The 24,926-nt window shown below is 38.6% G+C and overlaps 1 protein-coding gene across 2 annotated transcripts in view; it reads right to left on the bottom strand.

Annotated features, from left to right (window-relative positions):
- The window catches only part of PTPRR (protein tyrosine phosphatase receptor type R), a 239,296-nt gene that overhangs the window by 122,303 nt on the left and 92,067 nt on the right, over positions 1-24,926 (bottom strand). Inside the window, exon 1 of one of the 2 annotated variants that reach the window (XM_059402464.1) lies at positions 1,391-1,544. The exons of the other annotated variant lie outside the window; for it this stretch is intronic. The gene's annotated coding sequence lies outside the window, so the exon portion shown is untranslated. Of the gene's footprint in view, positions 1-1,390; positions 1,545-24,926 lie in introns of those variants that run through there. 2 annotated transcript variants of the gene reach the window in all.

Below are 24,926 nucleotides of genomic sequence, written 5' to 3'. Positions count from 1 at the left end.
TACTTGTGATCTCTGTCTGTCAAATAAATAAAATCTTAAAACAAAAAAAATATTGTGGAATCTGTCAGGGAAGATATGTAGGTATATAAAATTAAGAAGCCACATTTTCTTTAAGGCTTTAAAGTCTACTAAATGACAGATTTAAACACATTAGTCCTCCTCACATTACAGTGTACCTATGCACTAGACATTAAAAGAAAAGCCCTAACAACTGTTGTTTCTCTTTGGTCTAAAATCTTGCTTCTAAATCCTAGATCCTGCTTTGAAATTATTGTCAAGCCATCATTTAACATTATTATCTGCTCATATTTCACACAGGAGACACGCTAAAAAAAAAATCTGACAACCCTGTATTTCATGGGAAATAGAGACTGACTTCTTGAATCAAATAATATATTTGGGCCATCTTGATGACTGTTTTCTGCAATATTGAATCAGACAGGAAGTTAGACCAATTTTATTATTAAGATGAATTGAAACACCAGATGCACTATTTTTGACTTTGTTATTCATCACCACAGACCGCAGATAAAATCAGAATTATCCATAACTCTGTACCAACACCAGAACCACTATATTATTTTTAAACACTCAAACTAAATTCTAAATGCAATGCTTATGTTTTGAAATAGACTTAAGTGAACTAAATATTGTGTGAGGTTTTTCACTCCAAGACAGCACGGTACAGATAAACTCGTGAATTCATACATAATTCTTAATGAGAGCCACAATTCTTCTGAGGACAGTCAAGCTTTAATAATAAGGTTCTTGGTTTACTGGTGGAAAACAACAAAGCTGAGGTTCTCAGTTGGGAATTAGACCTGGGAGGTCTCGTGTCTCTAACTTTCATTCATTGGTCCCCACATCCGATTATAATTGAAGATACTGACTAGTCTTTTAGTGAAGTCTGCATGCAAAGGCAGGGTCCCCAAGATGCAGTTATAATTAAAAAAAAAAATCTAGATTTAGTGACTTATTCTACTTAACTGTTTTCTCTTTCTTGTGACCATAAATGCAAGCTAGGTCATCTTTTCCCCGTCAGTTGAGAACTACATGAACCACAACCAAGAAAATATCCACTCAGTGTCTTTCATATATTTTTCCATTCTGTCCCAGTAGATATATTTGTATTCCGTTCTCTTTAGGATGGATACAAATTTTACAAGAAACTTCCTGTGGTCGTGGTAGGCTCTCTACTATTTAGAGATGTTGAGTAATTGCACGGCATTTTCTTTCCGTTTCCAACTTTGAGGCTAAGGATATTTCCCTAGATATCACACAGATTCTCTGCTGACTCACTCCTATACAGCCACACGAACAGATAGAGGCAGAAATCTCAATATTTACCCTCTTAACCTCACACCATTAATGTCACGAAAGATTCACTTACCTGTTTGGAAACTGACTGGGTGTTGTGATGAGTTCGACTTCCATTTGTGCTCTCTGTGTTCTTTCCTCACCATAGCAAGCTGGACTAACGATCAAGATTTCTAAGCTTGTGTGTGGAGATGAAGCCTCATTTCACCACCTGGAGGTGACTGCCTGGTACTATTTCTAGAGTCTTTGCTGATCCCAGGTCTACTGTAGCAGCCTGTGCCCTCCCAAGAGACATCCCAGGTGCTTGCTGTTTCGACAGTTTACTAGAATTGAAATTCATAGGGATTTATTTTACAGTGATGCACAAAACTCTAAGATGAGAACTTTGTGGACTATAGACAAGATGTGTTGCATGAAGGATTCTCATTTTTTTCTGTCTTTTAAAAATGAGATGTTTACAAGGTGTTTTCATGAGAAAGTTTTTCTACAGTCTGCTATTTCCTCCAAAATTTTCCTCCTCTGTAGTAGGGAATTTATAGATCTCTTTTCTTTCTTTCTTTTTTTTTTTTTTAATTTTTTTTTTAATAGATCTCCTTTCAACACTCATCACAACTTGGAAAGCAGGGATTATTATTAATGTTTTTACCAATGGGGAATTTAAAGTGATTTAAGTAAAGCCCAAATAATGAGTCTGGCATTCAAATACAGGTTGGTCTGACTATAATTGGTGATTTTTTTTTCCACTTCACCATATGCACACTGTTATGACTTAACACAGAGGAATTTCAAATAAATGGCTGTTGTAATTACTATTAGTAATGAAATATTTGGTCTGAACAATGGGAGGAAGTAAAGATAATTAAGACATGATCTCTGTCTTTAAGGAGCTATCAGTCTGTTAGAAGTTGAAATATTGTAGGGATTTCATGAACTATGGCCTCAAGATACATGGCATAGCTAGCAGGTTGTAATAAAACTTCATCATTTATACATTACTGGTGACATGGTAAGTTGATTTTTTAAAGAATAGCCCACCTTCAAGAGTCTTAAAAAATGTTCATGATCTTTGATCTAGTAATCCCCTCATATATATTTATCTTAAGGAAGTGGTTCCAATGAATTAAAAATAAGTAGATGCCAGGACTTTCTTTGAAACATTACATAAAAAGTCAGGAGCCGCTTAAATGAACATCAGTGCAAAGTGGGTAAGTTCGTTATGGTGCATCAACAGGAGGTGAACTGTGCAATTCTCTCCCCTTTTCCTGCATCTTTAGTCCACCCTCTCTAGTGGGTCTTTCTAATTTGCCTTCAAATGTGCTGCAATATTTCTCATATTACAGGCCAAACAAACCAGAAGATCTCCTTGGCTGGCCACCGTCCCTTTTCCTTAGTCTCCTCTCAAACAAAGGTCTCAAGAGTTGTCGTATTCATTGTTTCCAGTTCCTCCGTTCCACCTGCCATTGTCTCTGTATCAGCTCCTGTGACGCTAAACCGTCATCACTGCGTCCAGGGGTCAAGTCTCAGGCTTCGTGCTCCACCTCTCAGCAGCCTTTGCCACAGATGACTCCTTCTCTCTCCCTTGATACTTTCCTTACCAGGCTTCCTTTCCAGGAGGCCACGTCTTCTGTTCTGCCTCTCGTTCGGCAGTCACTCCTTTTCCAATCTTCCTGACTTCCCTACGTTGAAGGGTTATGTGCTCAGTTCCTCATCCCTTTCTTTTTCCTAAACTGCAGTCTCAAATTAATTTGGACCTCACTCTCAGAGGACTTGTATATCCAGTTGTGTACTTGACATACCCACTTGGATGATGGGAGCATAAACCCTGACAGTTGTTGGTTTTTTTTTGTTTTTGTTTTTGTTCTTGTTTATTTTTATTTTTTAAAAAGATTTTATTTATTTATTTGAAGGAGATCAAAAATAGGCAGAGAGGCAGGAAGAGGGAGGAGAGGAAGCAGGCTCTCTGCTCAGCAGAGACTCTGATGCAGGGCTCAATCCTAGGATCCTGGGATCATGACCTGAGCCGAAGGCAGAGGCTTTAACCCATGGAGCCACCCAGGCGTCCCTGTTTTTGTTTTTATTTTTTTTATTTTTTGTAATACAAGTGTCTGACTTGAGCTTTGATTGCCAATGCATCCATTTCAAAAGGGCACCCACTTCCAAGGCGGCAAGCTCCAAAAAACACATTGCCAGCCACATCCACTAGAAAAAGAATGGTGCTGCCTCCCCTTTACTGAGACTCCTTTGTCGGAGAGATCTTGGGTTGATTTCAACCACTGACCATCTGGGTCACTTGCTTTTTCTCTTCCCATTTTTAATTTTTCAGTTTATCAATAAAGAGTAAGTCATAAGACCCTGGGCCCCCATCCTACCCCTACCCACAAAGGCAGAGCTCTAGGCCCACGCTCCTTTTCTCTCTCCCCATAAGCTTGCTGTGTGGTCCCACGTGTGCTGTACAATTTCCAGGTCCTGTAAGTAATAAACTTTTATTTTTTCAAACTTTCCTGATGGTGGTCACTGTAGAGCATCTTGCAATCATAATAAGGATCACAAGGGCCAGTTCAACCACAACCTTGATTATTGACAGACTAAGACCAGCACAGTGACTAACTGGATCTTTTCTACACTGAACTCATGATTCCTACCCTACCTCCACCACAGATCTGCTCCTTCTCTAATTTTCTTCCTCTCCATAACTAACAACTTCAATCTTCTGTGTGCTTGGGTTAAAAAATCAGGCATCACTTTTACCTCCTTTCTTTCTCCCATGAGCTACAACAGCTGGCAAATCCTGGCTTACATTAGAAGCTCAATAATATCTTTTGAAAGAATACAAGACTAAACAAGTGCAAAATACTCAGTGAAATAAGCATAATGCCAAGCTGTATACTTTATAACTTTATAAATATGTGAAAATCTGTAAAGGGATACAAAGACATTAAAATGATGGTAAGCAATGGTATTTGAATAAAATGTTACATTGTTGGACTAGTTTCCAAGATTTTGAAATTTTAAAATCACCATGTGTGTCTGGGAAATGGTATCAGTTGTCAGTTACAAAGAATGCAGTTGTGCTTTTTTTTGAGAAATGACTAGGTTCAACCACCTATTTCAGAGAAAAGTAACCATAGTGATTTCAGAGTTGATACCACTCATGGACATTTGAACATTCTCTCCCATATAGCACACCAGTTAAGTGCAGCAATTTGGAGTCAGACGGTCTAAATCTGAAGCCTAGTTATTCCACTTAATAGCTAGATGACATTGGGCTAGTTATTTAATCACTATCAAGGTCAGTATTTTTTAAGACTTTTTTTTTTTTTTTTTTTAGAGCAATTCTAGGTTCTCAGAAAAATTGAGTAGAAGGTGTAGAGGTTTCCTATATGCCTCCTGCCTCCACACAGGCTAATCTACCCCATTATCAATATCCTCCACTGGACCAGTATACTTGTTAGAATTGATGAAACTATATGGACACGTCTTAATCACCTAACTTCATAGCGTACGTGAGGGTTCACTTTTGGTGTTGCCCATTCTGTAGGTTTGGGCAAATGTATAATAAGATATTTTCACTGCTCTGAAAATCCTCTGTGCTCCATCCATTCATCCCTTCCTTTTCCCTAAACCCTGGCCATCCCTGATTTTTTTTTACTGTCTCTATAGTTTTGCCTTTTTCAGAATGCCATATAGTTGCATTCATAGGGTATGTACTCTTCTCCGATTGGCTTCTTTCACTTGGTTGGTAATAAGAATTTAAGTTTCCTCCATGTCTTTCCATGGCTTTTTCTCATTTCTTTTTAGCCTTGAATAATATTCTGTTGTCTGGAATTACCACAATTTATTTATTTATTTATCTGTTCCCGTACTAAAAGGATATCTACATTGCCTCCAAGTTTGGGCAGTTTTGAATAAAGCTGCAATAACCCATGTGTAGGGTTTTGTGTGCAAGGCCATTTTTTGGTACCTTCCTTGGAGGGTTGTTGTGGGGTTTGAGATAGAGCTTCTAAAATTCTTAGCACATTGCCTGGAATATAGTGCACCCAATAAATGTCAAGACGCATTTTTTTTTTTTAATTACTAGCCTGGCCAGATAGCTTTTCCCTATTTCATAGACAAGGAAACTGAAATCCAAAAACCTTAAAGGACAAAAAATAAGTAGCAAAATCAGAGCTCATAACCAGGCCTTCTTATTCTAGTATATGTGCTGCCGAAGTGAGCACCAGGCCTTCTTATTCTAAATCCAACTGTCCTTTTAAGTCATGTGGCCATTCTTCAGAAGGCAAGCAAAGACTAGACTCACTCTGCTTAGTATGGAAAATGCTGCTTTGTCTCTTGGTGAACTTTACTGTCATTTTATTTAAATTACGAATTTATACCAAATTTTATACATATAGCAACTCATATAATATATCCCAAGGTAATTACACTTCTTTACTAAAGAACTATTTATCAGTGTTTAAAGGGATGAACAAGATGAGGATGGCTAGTTTAATCAGATATATTGTTTCTAGATCACCTCATAAGCATAGATGAAAATTCTGGAATCAAACATGGAATTTTAGGAATCTGCATATAACCACATTATTGAAAAACCTTTTGTAAAGGTATCTGTTGAGAAACTTAAGATGCCAAAAATATAGAAGTAACATGAGAATGACCATGGCTTGAAATAACAGTGTGTCCACCTGTAGATTCAGGAAATCTGGCACAACTAGAACACCTAGGACCTAGAAATAACTATGTGTCTGTTTCCATGAGAGGCTAAGAGCTTCTTGGAAAGAAAACTGTGCAAGGGAAATTGAAGATTAGGTCTCAAACGAGGGATTTAACGACAATGGACTCAGTGAAATGAAAGAGGAGGTCTAAACTCATACCAGAACTCTGGAAAAGTTGAGTCCAAAACAAAATAAATCAAAACAAAACATCATTTTGGGAACAGGCACAACCAAGGACCACACAGGAAGGGTTGAAGGTCAGGAAGGGGATTCCCTTTCTCTGGCGATGTACAGAGCAGAGCTTCGGCCCGCGGAGGGCTCAGTCAGCTCATCAGTGCGCCCAGGGCTTCAATGAGGAGACTCGGCGGCAGTCAATGAACAGTGTCCTCGGTGCATGTATCAATGAATGGCACCAGCATCTGTGCTGGAAGCTTCCTAGGGACACAGGCAGGTATCAGCATGACCGACAGCTACGGCAACTTGAAGACCCAGGAGACCCCAGAACAGGTGACTCCAGGGAGCAAGGACAGAAGACTTTTCTCTCCTGTATGTCTTGCAGAACAAAAAGAACTGTGCATATGAGAAAGCCAACATCTTCTAGGGATTCTCAGCAAATATCGGGGTGGGAAAATTGAAGAAGGCTTAAGATCTGGTTACTAGTCGGTGCTGGTATATGGGGAGGCTGGCAACAGGGAGACTGCCAGAAATCTCTGTTACAATGAATCTTATGACCACACTGGTATGGCTAGGGCAATATGGTGGTGGTTTTTTTTTTTTTTAATTTAGGGCCACGACATACTCCACTATGCTATTCTCTTTGTCACTTTTCTTTTCTTTTTAGATTTTATTTATTTATTTGACAGACAGAGATCACAAGCAGGCAGAGAGGCAGGCAGAGAGAGGGGGGAGGCAGGCTCCCTGCTGAGCAGAGCCCGATGCTGGGTTGGATCCCAGGACCCTGGGATCATGACCTGAGCCAAAGGCAGAGACTTCAACCCACTGAGCCACCCAGGTGCCCCTCTTTGTCACTTTTCAATTGCTTTACTCTTTGTCATCATTCAGGTCTCAGTTTAAATGACCCTTCCATGGGGGTTCTTTTATGACACACGCCCCATTTGTGATTTAAATTTATTTAAATTTCTTATTCCCTAAGCTGAAATTCACTCTAAAGATGGCGACTATTGGTATCACTCAGAATCTCAAGAAAGTTCAAATAAATAATCAAAATGTTGGGATAGCTTCACAAGAGAAATAATAAGAACTGAGTTCAATCTTTAATAATTTCCTAACAAGCTACAAATAAAAATTTCACAGTAAGTCCAGAATGAAATAATAAAAAATTTCATTCACTGAATGTGTGAGAATAAATTCACATTTGTTATTAACTCATCAGAATTCTATGGAGTATATTACTTTTCAATTTTGAATTACCATATAATAAAAATGCAGCAGCATTCATTATTCATATAACCATTACAGTGTATATATCATTTCTATTTGTATTACATTAACCTAGAGAAATATATGAGAACCACAAAATTTATTACTCCCTTGACTCCAAATGCAATGATCAAGTTTCATTATTTATTAACATCAGTAGAATCATTCCTGAAGGAAAAAGAAAAAAAAGCTTAAGTATTTCTGGTAGGCAGAAGTATTTAATTTATTTATTTATTTTTAAAGATTTTATTTATTTATTTGACAGAGAGCACAAGTAGGCACAGCAGCAGGCAGAGAAAAAGAGAGGAAAGCAGGCTCCCTGCTCAGCAGAGAGCTTGATGCGGGGTTCAATCTCAGGACCCTGAGATCATGACCTGGGCCAAAGGCAGAGACTTAACCCCCTGAGCCACCCATGCACCCCAGGCAAAAGTATTTTTTTGATATGCTTTCTTTACAGTATTTAATTTTTGAGGACTGAAGACTGTCATATACTTTGAGGAAGACAATTGCTAAGTAACAAATCTTTAAAAATATATTATTGAGTCCTCTATGCTCCAAATGCATTTATTAGATATTTATTTATTTATTTATATTTGAGAGAGAGTATGAGAGAGGGGGAGGAACAGAGGGAGAGGGAGAAGCAGACTCCATGCTGAGCATAGAGCCTGATGTAGGGCTCTATCCCATGACCGTGAGATCATGACCTGCGCTGAAATCAAGGGTCTGATGCTTAACTGACTGAGCCACCCAGGTGCCCCAAAATGTATTTATAAGATACTTAATAACAGATAATCTATCTTCCATTTCATCTAAACATCCTAAGGTAGGCACAAAAAAGTGAGTTTATGTGAATCTCTCCAGAGTATACAGGCATTTTTTACATTACCCCTTTCCTAACGTTGTAAACACAGACAGTGAATTAGATCTTACCAAGTGCCAATATGCATCTTTAAGGTCAAATAGATGAATGAGTTGTAAATAGGGGTTTTGGTTTATTATAATCAATAATTTTATTAGCTCTGAATCATGGAAACTAAGGAAAATTATATGCATATCAATAAATTATTAGATTCCTGCTATGAATCTGAAAAAGAATTACCAAGATAAAAAACAGCAGTTGAGAATTTACATTGTTAGGTGATCATAGAAACCACCAAATAAATTAAAAACTAAATTAAATGCCACATAGACTCTGTCTTCACATTTTAAAAAAATCAAGCATGGTTTTTAAAAAATGTAACTAAGTTGTCTGATCAGGATCACAGAGAATGCATTCTATAATAAGCATTAAGTACTCAAGGAGTATGAGTAAGTCATGTCCCTCTCTTTGCTCTTCACTCTTTCCTCGGGCCTGCTGCTTGTTTGTTTCCATGGCTTGCAATGGAGGTTTACTTGATTCACTCAGCAAATATTTACTGAATTTCTAATATATGCCAAATACTGTATACACTGGGCATACAATGGTTATGAAGTCACCATCTTGCCCTTCAGTCCTTTCCTGTTTTATAAAAGGCAAATCTCTCCACTTGTGCTCCCATCCTTTGACACAGTCTCAAGAGTTTTCTTCCTCTTCTATCTTCCACGTCAAGAGTTCCTTCCTGGGGCACCTGGGTGGTTCATTTTGTTGGTTGAGAGTCTGCCTACAGCTCAGGTCATGATCTTAGGGTCCTGGAATTGAGCCCCATATCGTGCCCCCTGCTTAGTGGGGAGCCTGCTTCTCTTTTCCCACTCCCCCTGCTTTCCCACTCACTCTCTTTCTCTCTTTCTCTGTCAAATAAATAAATAAAGTAAAAAAAAAAAAAAAAAAGGAGCTCCTTCCTCACTACTGGATTATTCCTACAAATATATAAATATGTACAAGCCATCTTGAAAATCAGACCTTCATGGAGTTCCCATCTCTCTCTACCGATGGCCCATGTCTTTGTTCCCCATCTCATGAAATATTTTCAAGCAAATCCTCTAGAGTCTCTGCTTAATCCTTATCCCTATTTCACTCTTCAGCCGCTCTCATTTAACACTGACTTAATCTTGCCCAGCTCACCAATGACCTCCAAGTGCCAGGTCCAACAGACATGTACATATCCTCACCTCATTCTCAGCAGCTACTTGGCACAGTTGACTATATTTTTCTTCCTGAAACTTTCTACTCTTAGCTTCTGAGCCATCACATTATCCCAGATTTTCTCCAGCTTCTGTGATGCTCCTTCTCACTTCCATTGCTGACTCTTCTTTGGTCCATCTTCTAAATGCTGGTGGGATTTAGGGTTTCTTCCTAGACATCTTCTATTTTTAATCTATCTTTAAGGAAATATTTATTAAGTACCAGACTTTACACATTCTTCGTAGGCTGATACTTCTCAAATGTCTACCTCCAGCCAGTCTTTCCCCTGAGTCCCATAGACTCATGAGTCTAAGTGCTACCTGATATCTCCAAGGGGATGTCTGGAAGGAATCTCAAATTTAATATGTCCAAACTTGAGATTCTGATTATTCTTAAATCTTAATTTTTCTAAGTTTCTCATTTTAGTAAACTGAACTACAAAAGATAACAACCTGAAAAGCACTTGTGAATCCTTCCTCCCCCTCATCTACCCTCATCTACCAGCTTACTGCCTATCAGAGGTGCAGAGGAAACACGATGGCCACACTGGAATGTGCTGCTTCACTGAACAACTGAAGACTGCAGGGCACGTGGCACACATGATGGTTTGGCTGTTTTGCCTAAACCTAACAGAGAGGAGTCAGGACAGAACAGCTGGGTGTATGATCTGGACCCTCCCTACCTCTCCTAATTGGTCTGAACCATTTTTTCCCCTTGCCCCTTACAATTCAGACATGCCATTCTCCTTTCTGGGCTGTGATGGTAGAGCTTGTTGGTGAAATCCCTGAGCACTTACAGAATGAGATACTGTATCAGAGAGAGACAGGAGACCAATTGACACCCCTGACCATGGGAAGGGCAGAAAGGGATGGGGCTAAGGGGATGAAAAAGGAAAAAACATAAAATTTTATAACAATTCATCATAGGTAGCACTCACTGTACTTCCATCACTCTAAGAGCTTACCCTTAATACACTGACCTGATTAATCTTTGTGAAGAACTCATGAGATACGTACAATTATTATCCCCATTTACTAACGAGAAAACTAAGGCTCAAAAATATTAATGAATTTTTCAAGATCACATATCTATTAGACATGAACATTATGCTCCTACAAACACACACACACACACACACACACACACACACACACACACAGGATTCATTAACATGGAGAAGATCATATTTAAATCAGTTTGAAAAGAATTACTGTGGCAACTATATGTGGCAATGAGAGTTGAATGAAAACATAATATAATAATATAATATACATCATAAGATATAAAAATTCAGGTTATGGTCCTGGATCTCCCACTAATTGTATGAGTTGGGCTCTTACACCCCTGGAATACAGCTTTCTTAGTTCCAAATGGATAGAGTTGGATTCTACAATTTTAAGACCCATCGTGATAGTTAATTTTATGTGTCAATTTGATTGGGCCACGAGTTGTCCAGATATTTGATTGAACAATATTCTGGATGTGTCTGTGATTGTGTTTCTGGATGAAATTAGCATTTGAATTGGTTAACAGCGTAAAGCAGACTGTCTTCCGGAATGTGGGTGGGCCTTATCCAACAACCTGTTGAAAGTCTGAGTAGAACACAAAGAATTTGCTGTCTCTGCTTATCTATCTTCAAAAGCTCTTCTGCTTTAGGACTTGGACTTGGGCTGGAAGGGAACACTTATTGGTTCTCCTGGTTCTCAGGCCATTGCACACTTATACTGGAACTATATTATTGGCTTTTCTGGATCTCCAGCTCACCCATCACAGATCTTGGAATTTCCTAGTCATCATAACTATGTGACCCAATTCCTTATAATAAAAAATATATATATATACACACATATATATAAAATCAATAATATATAATGAAATATATAATATATAATATATATAAACTATATATAATAAAATATATATATATATTCCCTAATGGTTCTTTTTCTCTAGAGAACTCAGATTAATACACCCATTTAATTATACTGACAATCTATAGGAGGTTTTTCAAATATATTATGATTGAATTCTTCTTTCTCCTGCATGCTGCTTGTATTTGTAGAAAGTTTCAGTTTCCATCCTGTAGTTGTAAGGGTAAAAGCAGATGGTGTGAGGGTGTGGCAGAGTAGACTGTGGTTACCAAATTGAGAGAATATTTATTGGAAATCTATAAGAGTCAGTTTGTCTTTTGCCTACATTGTTGAACAGAATGTTTATACTACCAAAATAGTTGTCACCCTCTACTTTAGCTCCTTTGTCTGACAGCAAAGAAAAAGTATTAGGTTAAATGGAGTTCTCACTGAAAAGAAATAAGTGATGATACCAAAATAATTATCGAATTATTCATAGAATATAAGCAACATCAGCTTTAAAAATCTGTCTTTGCAAACATAATTTGTTAAATTAATATGACTTTATAAAAAGTAACATATTCACAAATGTCCTTTCATGTTTCATAAAATACTGTTTTACTTAGTCCATTAGGCAATGATGAGCAAATCATATTGGAAGAGCTGTGTAGAAGAAGTCATATTTTGTGAGAATTTAATCAGTAGTAATTATGGGGACTAAGTATATGACACAACAGTTAAAATGGCCTTTCATATTAATGGCAATGATGGGGCAGTAAATTTGCAATTAGTTCCAAATGCTCTGTTATACTTTTTGCAAACACCTGTTAGAAATTAAGAAAAAAAGACATGTTAATAGTGGGATCTTAGAGACTGTTGTTTTATCTCTCTCAGTTCACAGCGGTATTTACCAACCCAAAGGAAGGCAGCTTTCCATGTGAGGTCATATAACTATTGGAGGACCTGAGGCTAGACCCAGGTTTTCAGATTTCCATGGCAAGCATCTTTGCTTGCAATATTTATAACTAGTGTCTACATTTTGAGATGGGCATTCAATATATGATTCTGTGAGAATATAAATAAGTAACTGCTTTCAGCATTGAGTAAAATTTTTCTTAATATAGTACTTTGGAAATTTCTTATTTCAAAAAAGAATTAGGCCTGAAATGGCAATATGAATGTAACTTTTGGTCTACGCATGTCAGAATGACCTACTTCAACTCATGAGAATGAATGAGTGGGTGGATTATTGCCATGAAGATTTGCTTTATATTACAAGTCTATATGGTATACAAGCCTAATTTAATAAGGCTAAGTTGTTAATTTTGTCTTCAAAACCAAAATTTAGAAATAGTATCTATCATATTTTATCAAAGTTAATTTTTTGATTTGGGGTCATGCTGTATCAAAACATGTCAAGTTTTGTTACTGAAGCATTTGCTGTCTGCCTATATGCCAATGGTCATATTAAGTTGCTGTATTGTCCCTAGAATCCCTATAACATTCCTGCAAATTTCATCAGATCAACCCCTCTTCACAGTCAATGGCATCCCAGGGGCCTATTCTGGGCATGGAGAGTTAGTTGCTTCCAATCACAGAGATATGAATTGTGGGGCAATAACCAAAAGAAGCATCTTTGGAGGTTGCCAGGTCAATCACAAGTTCAAATATGCCCAGCTGGACACTAAATTTAAATGGAAACATCAAGAAGCAGCAATATGTGAATTCAAGTATACAGAGACCAAAACTCACCTCACAAACAGGGAAGCTTGAAGCTTGTGGTAAGCAGACTTACAGAAGATGCACAGGGCCACTGGATAGGAACTTTTAATACTGTTCCTATGGACTCTAATGCGGGGATTCTGGGGTCACACCAAGAAGACAATGTCCATAAAGAAATAGAATGAGATCAGGCAGAAGCAAAGTAAGGAAAAGAAAGTGTCCGAGTAAAGAGAGATTTTTCTGTCATTCTCTATTAGGTAAGGCCCTATTTAGCCAGAGTGATTTCATCTCGGTTGAACAGCCATTTTGTTGTTTATGCAGTAAAACTTAAACTGACACTGCCCCCCCCCCACCCCAGAAGACATACTTAAAAGCAAGTCCAGGAAACTAGTAAAATATGGTCGACCAGTCCCAGGCAACAGAGCCCAAATACAAGGGCAGGTCAGGCCAGGTGGAGACATCCAATCAGTGGAGCACGCATACTGTCTCCCTGGCTACCAAGGAGTGTGAGCCCCGCCTTTTGGGCGCCAATGCTGACCAAGGTGATAGGCTAGTTCAAATATCTACTATAGGGTAAATTGTAATCCAATTGGCCAGCCGTGTGTGACCTAGCATGACTGTGCAACTTTCTCTGTGTGTTACAATCTCATTGGCCACCTGTGTGTGGCCAGGCTCAACCACATGGCCTTTGCCCTTTAAAAGTTAGTCTGTAAGGCAGGGAGGGGTCGCCCTCTCTGTAAGAGGTGGCCCCGACTAGTCCGTTTGATTCTTGATGCTTGGCACGAGATAAAGCTTTGCTTGACCTTCACTTTGTATCAGTCTTGATCTTTTGATCACGGACCTATCAATCAGAAGACAGAACAGTTTTTTTTTTTTATTTTCTAAGTGTAATTAGGTCATTTCTATATAGTGATAAATGTAGAATTGACAAGCATTCTAGAGAACTGTTTGTCATCCTGTCTGCTGCTAAAATGCACGCACGCGCCTGTGTGTGTGTGTGTGTGTGTGTACTCCAAATTTGGGTTTCTTATGCTCCTTATTGTTAGGTTGATTGGGGCTATTTTGTTTTAACATTTGAAAATCCCTGAGGCCAGACATTTACATCAGAAGTAAATTTACCTACACTTCATAGCAATGCTATAGGAACAACCACTGGACTCCTTACAATTGAATAAAGGTTTACCTAAGGTCACACAAGAATTTAGCAGACATGGGATTTGAACAGGTCTGCTTCTAGGTTCCTCATTTCCACCACACCACCCACTGACTTCACATCCAAAAACAGACTGTTGACAGTTCTGATGAGTGTGTAAATGTGCTGAGAACCACAGGCCATTACACTGGTGCTTGTGAAAACAACTTTTAAGAGGATGGCTTTTATAAAAAGAAATCTTTATTTTTTTCCAGCTGTCATGAAAATTTCAAAAGATAATATAGAAAAAATAAAGATCATTCATATTTTCACTAAAAGATAGCAGCTAATATTCTATATATCTCTCCCCAGGCTTATTTTCTCACATGCAAACAAGATACTGTGTGTTCTTTTTATTATTATTGCTTTTAAAAGAAATGGGCTTATATTCTCTATGATTTTATCCTTTTGTTTTCACTTAATCTGTGATGCCATTTTTTTTTTTCAGTTAAAATGTGGGTTTAGCTCAGATAAATATTTAACATTTTTTAAAACTAATTTTCATCGACTTTTATGTTGTTTCATTTTAACCTGTAACTGTATTCTTGTGTTGCTTTCTTAGCTTTATAGAATTACTGGTCAAAATCCATGATTTTTTTTTTAAAGATTTTATTTATTTATTTTGAGAGACAGATAGAGGATGCTAGTGGTGGTAGTGGGGCAGGGGGGTGAAGAGAGATAGTGATAGGGAGAGGAAAAAAATCCCAAGCAGACTCCATGCTCAGCGTGGGGCCCTACCTGAGTTTCAATTTCACGATCCTGAGATCATGGCCCTGAGATCGTGACCCTGAGATCATGACCTGAGCCAAAACCCAAGAGTCGACACTTGAGAAAATGAGCCACCCAGGTGCCAGGGAAATCCATGATTTTTTGAGGGACTTTTCATAATTTTACCATACTACCAGGGAGGTTGTAAATTGTGCATTTCCACTGGCAGTTTATTTGTGTAGAGCTGGCTGCCTTTTAATAGGACTAATGCTTTTCTGTATTTAAGACAAGCCTATTCATTTAAAATTTTTGTTACTATCCTTTGTCATTGGTTGTTCTTATTTCTAGAGCCACAAAACACTGAAATCAATCAATTTAGCCATTCATTCATTTATTTCAAATATTTATTGTGCACAGAGCAAGGTTTAAATGTGAAAGTTGAACATATATATGAGATAGAGTATTCACCTTCAGCAATTACAAACAGCAGCAACTAACATGGGACATTAGCTTAAAGAATCATGAGCTATCTCATTTAATCCTCACAACAACCAAACCAAACAGGGTGGATAGCATTATTGTCCCCACTGCACAGATGAGGAAACTGAGGTATATTGCTGAAGATCACACAGTTTATGAGTGGTAGAGTAGAGATTTAAATTCTGGCCATTTGACATCGTGCTCTTAACCACTATGTTACAATGTCTAAAAGATATACATAAATAGATCTAATATTAGAAAAAAATATGTGGTAAGATAGTGTATGTGGGTCCTGACCAGAGACAGAATACGGCAGGTAATTGTGCCAAAGCAAAAAATTCTTAACATGGTAATAGACCCTCAAGTACCAATATGGTCTCTCCCTTGGCCAAGAGGTATAAAAGGCATTGAATCTGTAATTCGGCCTCTTTAGGTATGGTAGATTTCTTCCCCTTACAGGCCTGAGATGACCCACCCTCATGACCTCAGAAGGGATCAAAGAGACGCAAGAGAGCTCTGCCCCCCTCACTTGCCTCTTAATCCTGCGTACATCCCTGGTACTGCTTGCTTGCCTATTTGGGAGTCATCTGAAAGGAAAACAACCTTGAACTGAGTCTTAGTCATCATTCTTTCCAATCTTTGAATCTGGACTGGGAGTCTGGATCTGTCCTAGGGCATGCTTTCCACTGACACCATCATCAATAAAATACTCTACTATTTCAAAAGAGAGTTAAGGTGATCAGTGATGATTCCACTACATCTATTGGGATGGGCCTGGATGGGTAGAACTTCAGTTTGGAAAGGGATGGGGAGAACTTTTAAGTAGAATCCATAGTGAGAGGCACTGTATGGGTATAGAAAGAAGATGTTGTATCGGAGGGTGACAAGAAATCCAGTTTGACCAAAGGTTTTAGCAAGGTAGGTCTGAATTACCAAAAGCCTTGATTGCCAGGCTATGACGTTTTATTTTGATTTTGCAGGTTCTGGGAAACCACTAAAAGTTAAACTACTTAGCTCAGCAATAAAAGTTCTGTACAAATGAATCTCAAAATCTTTTTGTCAATTCCTGGTGCACAACTTCCCAGCCTCATTTATATATTCCTTTAGATCCAGACCTACAATACTCCCATTTGTTCCCTCCCCACGCAAGCCATGTCATTTGACACTCCCATGCCTTTCCATTGCTTATTCTTTTCTGAATTGTTTTGTAGCCCCCAACTTTTTATCAAATCTAACATATCTTAAAAGTCCTGGCCTAAGTGCTCCTTCCATGATATCCTAATCCCAAATCAGATATTTCTCTTTCCTTTCCTACAGTTGATTTCTTTCTGACTTATTTACGTGGTCTATGTGGAGATATTATTTGGAGGTTGACCCAACAGCAAGTCCCAAGTACCTTCCTTCTCCTTTGTCACTTCCAATGGAGGGGTTGGAAAAACAAAGTACTCATTTCTACAACCTTCTTTCCGGCTAACTGTGGTCACATGGCACAGATCAACAGGTATGCAGGGCACTTAATAGGGAAACTTTTATCTCCTTACAGAAGAGACAGGCACTAGAGGGCAGCTGTCTGCCTCTTCCTCCTCCTTTGAACACTAATGTGATGCTCAGAGATGTGGCAGCCACCTTGCAGTCATGAGGTAGAAAGCACAAAGACAGAAGCACAGGCCAAAGATGGCAAAGTGAGGAGATGGAACATTATTGAACTATTGCATCTGACCAGAACTGCTCATATACAGACTTCTTATATGTGAGAAATTAACATAACTTACTGGATGAGCCTCTGTGAATTGAATTTTTTGTTTCTTGCTGCTGAATGCATTCCTAATGGATACAATCCACCTGCCCATCTTTACTATCAGATTATAAATTCTTGGTTCAATATATTTTAAATTCCTTGATGAAAAGTTTCAAATATCTTTGTCTTTGCATTTACTTTTTTTGCCCTAATCATTAGTACAGACCCTCAGTAAGTTGAATTGGTTGAATATAGCTTCCTCTATCAAAGTGATCAATTTAACTAAGAGTGAAAGGGAAAAACTAAATATAATAGCTAAATAAACACAACTTAAGATCTTCTATGAAACCCTGTTTAGAGCTTATATATAATTTCCACCTTATTTAGATGAACTTTGGAATGGAAGGCATATTCGTACTTTGTTTTTGTAAGATATCATGCAAGGAAAAGATAAACAACTAGCAGAAGTCATGTAAATACAGCTGGACCTTCGAGTGATGTCATCGTGTTTCATTGTTTGCACTATTCCCCTATAAATACATCCAGGTAAGCATCTGCTATGTTCATTAAATTCCCAAGATCCACCCTGAAGTTATTTTCAGTACTTTTGTCCCAATAAAAACTTCATCTGAAGTTAATAACCAGTTGCTGTAGCTGAAGGGGAAGACACAGAACACATGGCATCCTTAGAATTTATTTTGTAGAAGTCAATGATCAAATGTCAAGTGGGAGAAGTGCCAAGTATATTTTCTAATGCTGGGTAATAATATTAAAAAATTTTAGTCTTTAAGAATGCAGTCATAATATCATTACTTTCACAGAGGTCATTTCCCTTATTTTCTTGGCATACACAAAAATTTGTGCTAAAAGGTCAGTGTGCATTAACCAAGTTGAGAGTGACCATCTAACTTTGTAACAATTGCTTGAGTGTAAATTTCAAAGGACCATTTTCTTTGATATTGAATTAATGCGACAGTACTCCTCTTAGATATGATAAACATAAAATTTATACCAAAAGCTAATGTTGCCTGGAAATGCTTATGAGAAAACACTTCCCAGATAAATGTGTTTGAAATTCAAGTCGCTTTTCAACTGGAGGAGAATGCTTTGGTGAGACCCTCCACCCCTCCACCCCCCCCACCTAGCATTTTAAATGACAATGAAAATCCCAGTGCCACGCATATTCCTTTTCCCTTAACAAATTAGCATAATTATGTGTCTGTCTTTCACAGGAAGACAAAAGCTCTATGAGCCAATTAGCTTTAAGACCATATAGGTAAGAAAATCAAACCTAATTGAAATGCACCATGGCAATCCCATGACTGCATATCTTGTCAGCATTAACTAGGATCTAACGGATTATTCTTCTAAAGGGTAATGCACATTAGTGAATGTGCAATGAAGCATCCAACAAAAAGTCAGTGCCCCCTCTGGTATCACTGTGATTTGTCAGTGACAGCGAGGACAGGGAGATGAAGATTCGCTATAATAAAACTTCCCATCAATAAAAAACACAAGATGAAAAGGATAGCTTCAGCATAGATATTAGATGTTTGCCTTTGATGGGCACCACTGCGGTTTTCAAACCGAGGCAAAAGTGACAAGGAAGGGCTCTGTTCTGCAATAATAATTTCATGGGACATTATTTTGAACTGACAGGTGCCTACAAAATATGATATCCTCATTTTCATTTTATTTGGAATTCATTTCAGAAGTTCAGTAAACATGTCCCCGAATGTGAAATTCTTCAGGCTTGAAAGGCTTTAAAGGCAAACTATAGAGATAGTATTCAGTCTGGCTGATGAAATAAGTTAAAGTATTCATTTTGTAAATAATTCTGCAGATTTTTCGGAGTTGGGGGGGAACTAGCCTACAAAATGCTTACAAAGCAAATACAACAGCTGTTCAGTAAGCGCTGCCGAGCAAACAAACATCATGAGGTAGAGGCTGGCCTCCATGCAAACACCACAGAAATGTTAGCCTGCTGAACCCGGGCAATGCTGGTCTCCAAGCGACTTTCACTGTACATTTCCAGATAGCTGAAGCAAGTATAGGCCGTGCTGGATCCTTACAATTATTAGTAGCAATACCAGCATTTGAACCCTTTGTATGCACTAGTTTACTGAATTTTTCTCACACCCCAGTGCAAGTTTCATGACCGTGAGAAAACTGCAGATGAAGAGACGGTAGGTCATTGACTTGCCCAAGGTCAGCTACAAGCCATGGACACAGAGCCCAACTCCACTGCGAGCATTACAAATTACATTGCCTTTAAACTCAAAATGGATTCCAAAGCAGCAAATAAAGGGAAGTTTCAATGGTTTCCTTCAGCACTGACTAATATTCACAGCAAGGTATTCCGATTTTTAAGACATTACTTCATTTTAGCTTTTCAGCTCGCCTGACTCCCCGTCAAGAGCCCCTTCGAAGATACACTGTGTAGTTGGTAGGGACTGTCAGTGTGATTTCTGTCTTTCGGCTAGGTTTTAAGGATGGCTTTTCTCGTCACCAGCTGACCTTTTCTTGTCATCGTTCTTCTATTCCTCCCAATTAGGGAAGCCACAAAATCCCAGAGGTGTGAGAATAGAAGCTCGAGCTCACGGTATCGTTAAGATGCTGTTCTAAATGCCAATACAGGGGCACCTGGGCGGCTCAGTGGGTCAAAGCCTCTGCTTTCGGCTCAGGTCATGATCCTAGCATCCTGGGATCCAGCCGCATTGGGTTCTCTGCTTGGCGGGGAGCCTGCTTCCCTTCCTCTCTCTCTGTCCGCCTACGTGTGATCTCTCTCTTTAAATAAAATCTTAAGAAAAAAAAAAGTCAATATAATTGTACAAGAGACCTTGGCCGTAGAGGGGGATGAACAAAACACTTCAGCAATATGAAAGTGTGCATTACCACCCCCACCCACACTACCCTCCAAAAGGCTGGCTCTCGAGATGCCTCAATGCAAATTGTTCCAGCACAGGAGAGCTTTCGTGAAACATTAACATTGATTTACTAGGCCTGGTGGACGGCTTGTTAGAGGGCCTCACTAAAGTGCTTTAAAGGGGAGGAGAGAGAAAAATCCATAGGCCCACTCCATTTAATCCCCCAAGGAACAGGTTTATTTTCTGCTGTGTGCTCACCTCTAATAATATCGCAGCACTTTCAGTGAGAATGGATATGATTTCTCTAACCCACATCTCCCATCTGAGAAACTGCAATAACAATTAACAATTAATGACGAGAAGAAAATAAGCTTTCTTTTCCCTTGGCAATCTGTCACAGTGAACTCGGCTGGTAGCTGGAGAAGCAGTTCTGTGTTTCTCTGTCAGAAGGATATCATCGGAGGGGTAAGAAAAACACGTTCTCGATGAAGGCGCCCTTCTCATGGGTAAAACTAGAGCTAAATGGTTTTTACATTATTATTGCAGATGCGTTTCCATTTTCATAAATCATGGGCAGATGAAAACTGTCACTGAATCGAGTCAGCAAAAACAAAACAGTACCCCCTGCTTTCTGGATGTATAAAACCAACCTCCAGCTTAATTGCTTGATTATTTTGATGCTCTTTTTTTTTTTTTTTTTTTCTGAAAAAAATCAATGTTTGGGCATCAAATTAAACCTAAATTTTAGAATCTGGGGATAAGGATTTTAGCACATTCCTTGATGTAATTTGTTGCACTTTAACTGTTTCAAATTCAGGGTTGAGTTTGGGTGGCTCAATTGGCAAAGTGTCTGCCTTTGGCTTTGGTCATGATCTTCAGGTCCCGGGATCTAGCCCTGCATCAGGCTCCCTGCTCAGTGGGGAACCTGCTTCTCCCTATGCCTGCCACTCCCTCTGCTTGTGCTCTCTCTCTCTCTGAGAGATAAATAAATAAAATCTTAAAAGTCAGGGTTGAAAACCATTGTTTTCACCAATATCTCTTTTGCGATAATATATGATGCTTTATCTTTTTAATATTTGTAGCAGGAAGAACCAAGCTTTTCATCTTTTTGCCCCACACATAAATTCATCATCCTGTTCATGGCATTGGCTAAGTAGATGCCATATCCTTCACCTATTTTCCTCCCGGAATGTTGATATGCAATGTCTTAAAAAACCCTAGAATTAAATGAAGACTCTAACTACTTGACAAAGCCTTCTAGAAGGGATACTTTCATTACTGACCTGCTGTAAGTCTTTTGAGAAATCTTCTGAGTACTCTGCTTGTCTCTTATTTTCCTGCCAAAATAGAACTTCAACCTAGCAGAAATGTTCCAATAAAAATCTACTTCCTATCTCCTTTGAACTTAACTTATCAAATGCTTAAATATTTTGTTTCTTCAAATTTGAGAAGTCAGGAATTACACTTTCAGGTAGCAGGGATATACCCCCTCCCCTCCTGAAACAAATATAAAACCAGACAAAATATACAAAGCAATGGTTTTCTGACACTGGATAACAGATAGTACAGGACAGTGATCCCTAAGAGGAGGAACTCAGTGGGAGGATCTTACCACCACTTCAGCTTCCTCATTGTAGAGAAGAGAAACAGAGTGGGGCCAGAGGTCTCTCTGAGTTCAGAATTCTTTCAAGGCCAAGGGGGCTAGAATTCATAGGGCATACTACTTGGAAATGGAGACCTGCAGAGAAAGGAGGGGATTTGCACAGAGAGATAGTGTTCTAGAGATGGGCTCAGAGTTCTCCTTGAGCCGCCTACTGGCTGAGTCCTGATTAGCACACAAATGGGAGGAAACTTCCTGAGGCAGAAAGGAAGGGGGAGAACAGTCTTCAGATCTCACACAAGGCAGGGGAATAGTTCCAGTTTCCACCAGTCAGTGTCAAAACCATATAATATGGAGGGTACTGGAGGGAGGATTCAGAACGGTATTGGCTCAGTAGGGGGTTAAAATTAGTCCTTGATTAACATCCACTAATTTTTCCTAGAAACTCATTTTAATATTTTAGGCTTTATGAGCCAAGAGATAAAAATCAAACTTATTTTGTAGGTACTTACATAACAAGAGAGAAAATGCCTCACCCTGCTCCCTATTTGGTTGACATGGCCCATCCCCTATAGCGGGCATGCTTTATGCCTAATTACCATCTGCTGGAGACATTCTTGGTATGAGTTCTGACCTGCAGGGAAGGTCTGGCTTCTGTGTGCGAAGAGGAGGCCGTGTTACGGACTGAATATCTGTGCCCTCCCCAAATACAAGTGTTGAAACCCTAAGTATCAGTGTGATAGTATTTGGAGGTAGGGCCTTTGGAAAGTAGTTAGGCTAAGATAAGGTCAGGAGGGTGGATCCTCCATGATGGGATTAGTGCCCCTATAACAGGAGAGCAGAGAGATCGTGCTCTCTTTCACTCCGTGTGTGAAGATACTATAAGAAGACAGCTCTTTATGGGAGGTTTCTCACTGGGAATAAGGAACTGAATTGACCGCCACCTTAATCTTGGACTTCTCAGGTTCCAAACTGTGAGGAGTAATGTTTGCTGTTTAAACCACTCAGTCTATGGTATTTTGTTAAAGTAGCCTGAACTAACTAAGACAGGTAGGCACCTTGGTCAGTTTTATGCTCTAATGATACTCTACCTGGACTCTAGTTATGCCTTTCTCTTTTCCTGGAGTGTTCAGCCATCTTAACATGTGCCACTTGCTGGAGGGCAGTGGACTTGCTAAATTTCTGATTCTCAGACTAAGATTCTACCACTTAATGCTTGGGAGTTGCCAACAGGACAGTCTCCAACTTGTACATGGCAACTGATGCAGTGAGGCATGGCTACCAGCAGGGTGGCAGGGTCTGGGGGTAGAAGAAGATGTATGGGCTTTGCCTTTATGGCTCACAGAGCTTGAGTGGTGCCCTCCAGAAACACAGAAACAGACAGTGGGCTGGATTTGGCCAGCAGGCTACAGTGTGGTGACCCTTGCCTGAGAGTAAACATGGCTCTGGTCCCACCTAATAAAGTCTTCTGAGAATCAACAAAGATTTGAAAGCAAGACTTAAAAGAACCCAATCATTTGTAAACAACTTAACTACTTGGAAATTTAACAAAGAAACTTTTAAAAACCCCAAATATTTAAGTACTAAAAAAATATGCAGCATTTAACAAGTTAAAATTCCCAGTATCTGGAATCCAGTTAAAAAATAAAAAATAAAAATAAAAAAAATATGCCAGGCATGCCAAGATGCAGGAAAATACAATCTATATTGCAGAGAAAATTTTAAGAAAAAAGAGACCCAGAAGTGACACAGATGATAAAATTAGCAGACAAGGCCATTAAGAATTACTATAATCATATTCCATATGCCCAATAAAGTAGAGAGGAAAGCATGAACACCTTAAGTTGAGATATTAGAGATATAAAAAAGATTCAGGTCTCACCACTAGAGACAAAAATGACAGTGTCTAGGATAAAAAATACATTGGGATGGAAAACAGATAAGACCAGGATGAACAGATTAGTGAGTTTAAAGATAGCAACAGAAACTATCCAAAATGAAACAGGCAGAGAAAAAAAGTTGAAACAAATAATGAACACAGCCTCAGTTAGTTGTGAGGCAACTTCAAATGGCTTAACATACATGTAATTGGAGTCCCTGAGGTCAGGATGGGGTGAGGGGGGGGTGCAGTCAGAAAAAATATTTAAAGAGATAATGAATGAAAAACATCCAAACTTAATGAAAATCATAACCATTTGGGCAAGATGTCCTATGAGCCTAACGTAGAAAAAATGTGAACATAACTACAACATAGCACTTGATGTACAAAATCGTGTTAAACAGACTGTCATAATTGAGTTTCCCATTAACAGAAGGAATTTGAGCAAAGTACAAATACATAAAACTATGGCGAGGGACAGATTTTGCATTATGAAAACTGAGACTTCAAGAAAATATAGAACTTCTGGTAGTTCCCATGTGCTAAGCAATTCGGGTCGCTTCTTCTTCTCTTTCCCCTTTTCCTTCCCCTCCCCCTTCTCCTTCTCCTTTACCTTCTCTGTCACTATCTCATTCTCCTTCTTCTCTTTATGTTGGTATTTCCAAACAAAATTATTTGTATTGAATAATTTGGAAAATAATCTGGGAAAATGTCATTTATTCATTAATCCAATAAAATTCATCCAACAAAAATATCTGGATTCCTGTTTCTGCAAACCACATTAAGACACAAAAAGATTAAGAACACTAGCCCTGTCCTCAGAGACCCAGTAATCTAATTACCTTCCAAGTGTTGTGCCTAAAACAATTTTCCAATTGTTCGACAAACACATATGTAGAATTTAGCTGTTTCTCCTTCATTTCCTCATCACATATTGCACTGAACGTGAAATTACAGCTCATTTAAAAGAAATGCTCTTTCCTGAGTTATCTATATCTTCCTAATGTGTGAAATCATTCTCTAGGAACACGAGGTGGGTGGTATTGCTTATGGTAAAAATAGTTTTCTGTTCAGTCACTTCTTTGATTCATCATTGTTTATCTCTGGCACAAATGTTTCCTGAAGCTTCTTATCTAAAATTTTATGACAGTAAAAATGTAACAGCCATGCACTGGTACACAAATATTTGCAAACAAATATGAAATGAATGAGCACACCCCAAGAAAAATGACCTTTATATGCAGATAGGAAAATGAATGAACACACCTCAAGAAAAATGACCTTTAAACAGGTCTATATACTACAGTGGTAGTCATTACC

The sequence above is a fragment of the Mustela nigripes genome, chromosome 6, assembly GCF_022355385.1.
Source record: "Mustela nigripes isolate SB6536 chromosome 6, MUSNIG.SB6536, whole genome shotgun sequence".
NCBI lineage: Eukaryota > Metazoa > Chordata > Mammalia > Carnivora > Mustelidae > Mustela > Mustela nigripes.
The sequence above is the reverse complement of the archived record's forward strand: the minus strand, read 5'-3'. Positions and strand labels throughout refer to the sequence as shown.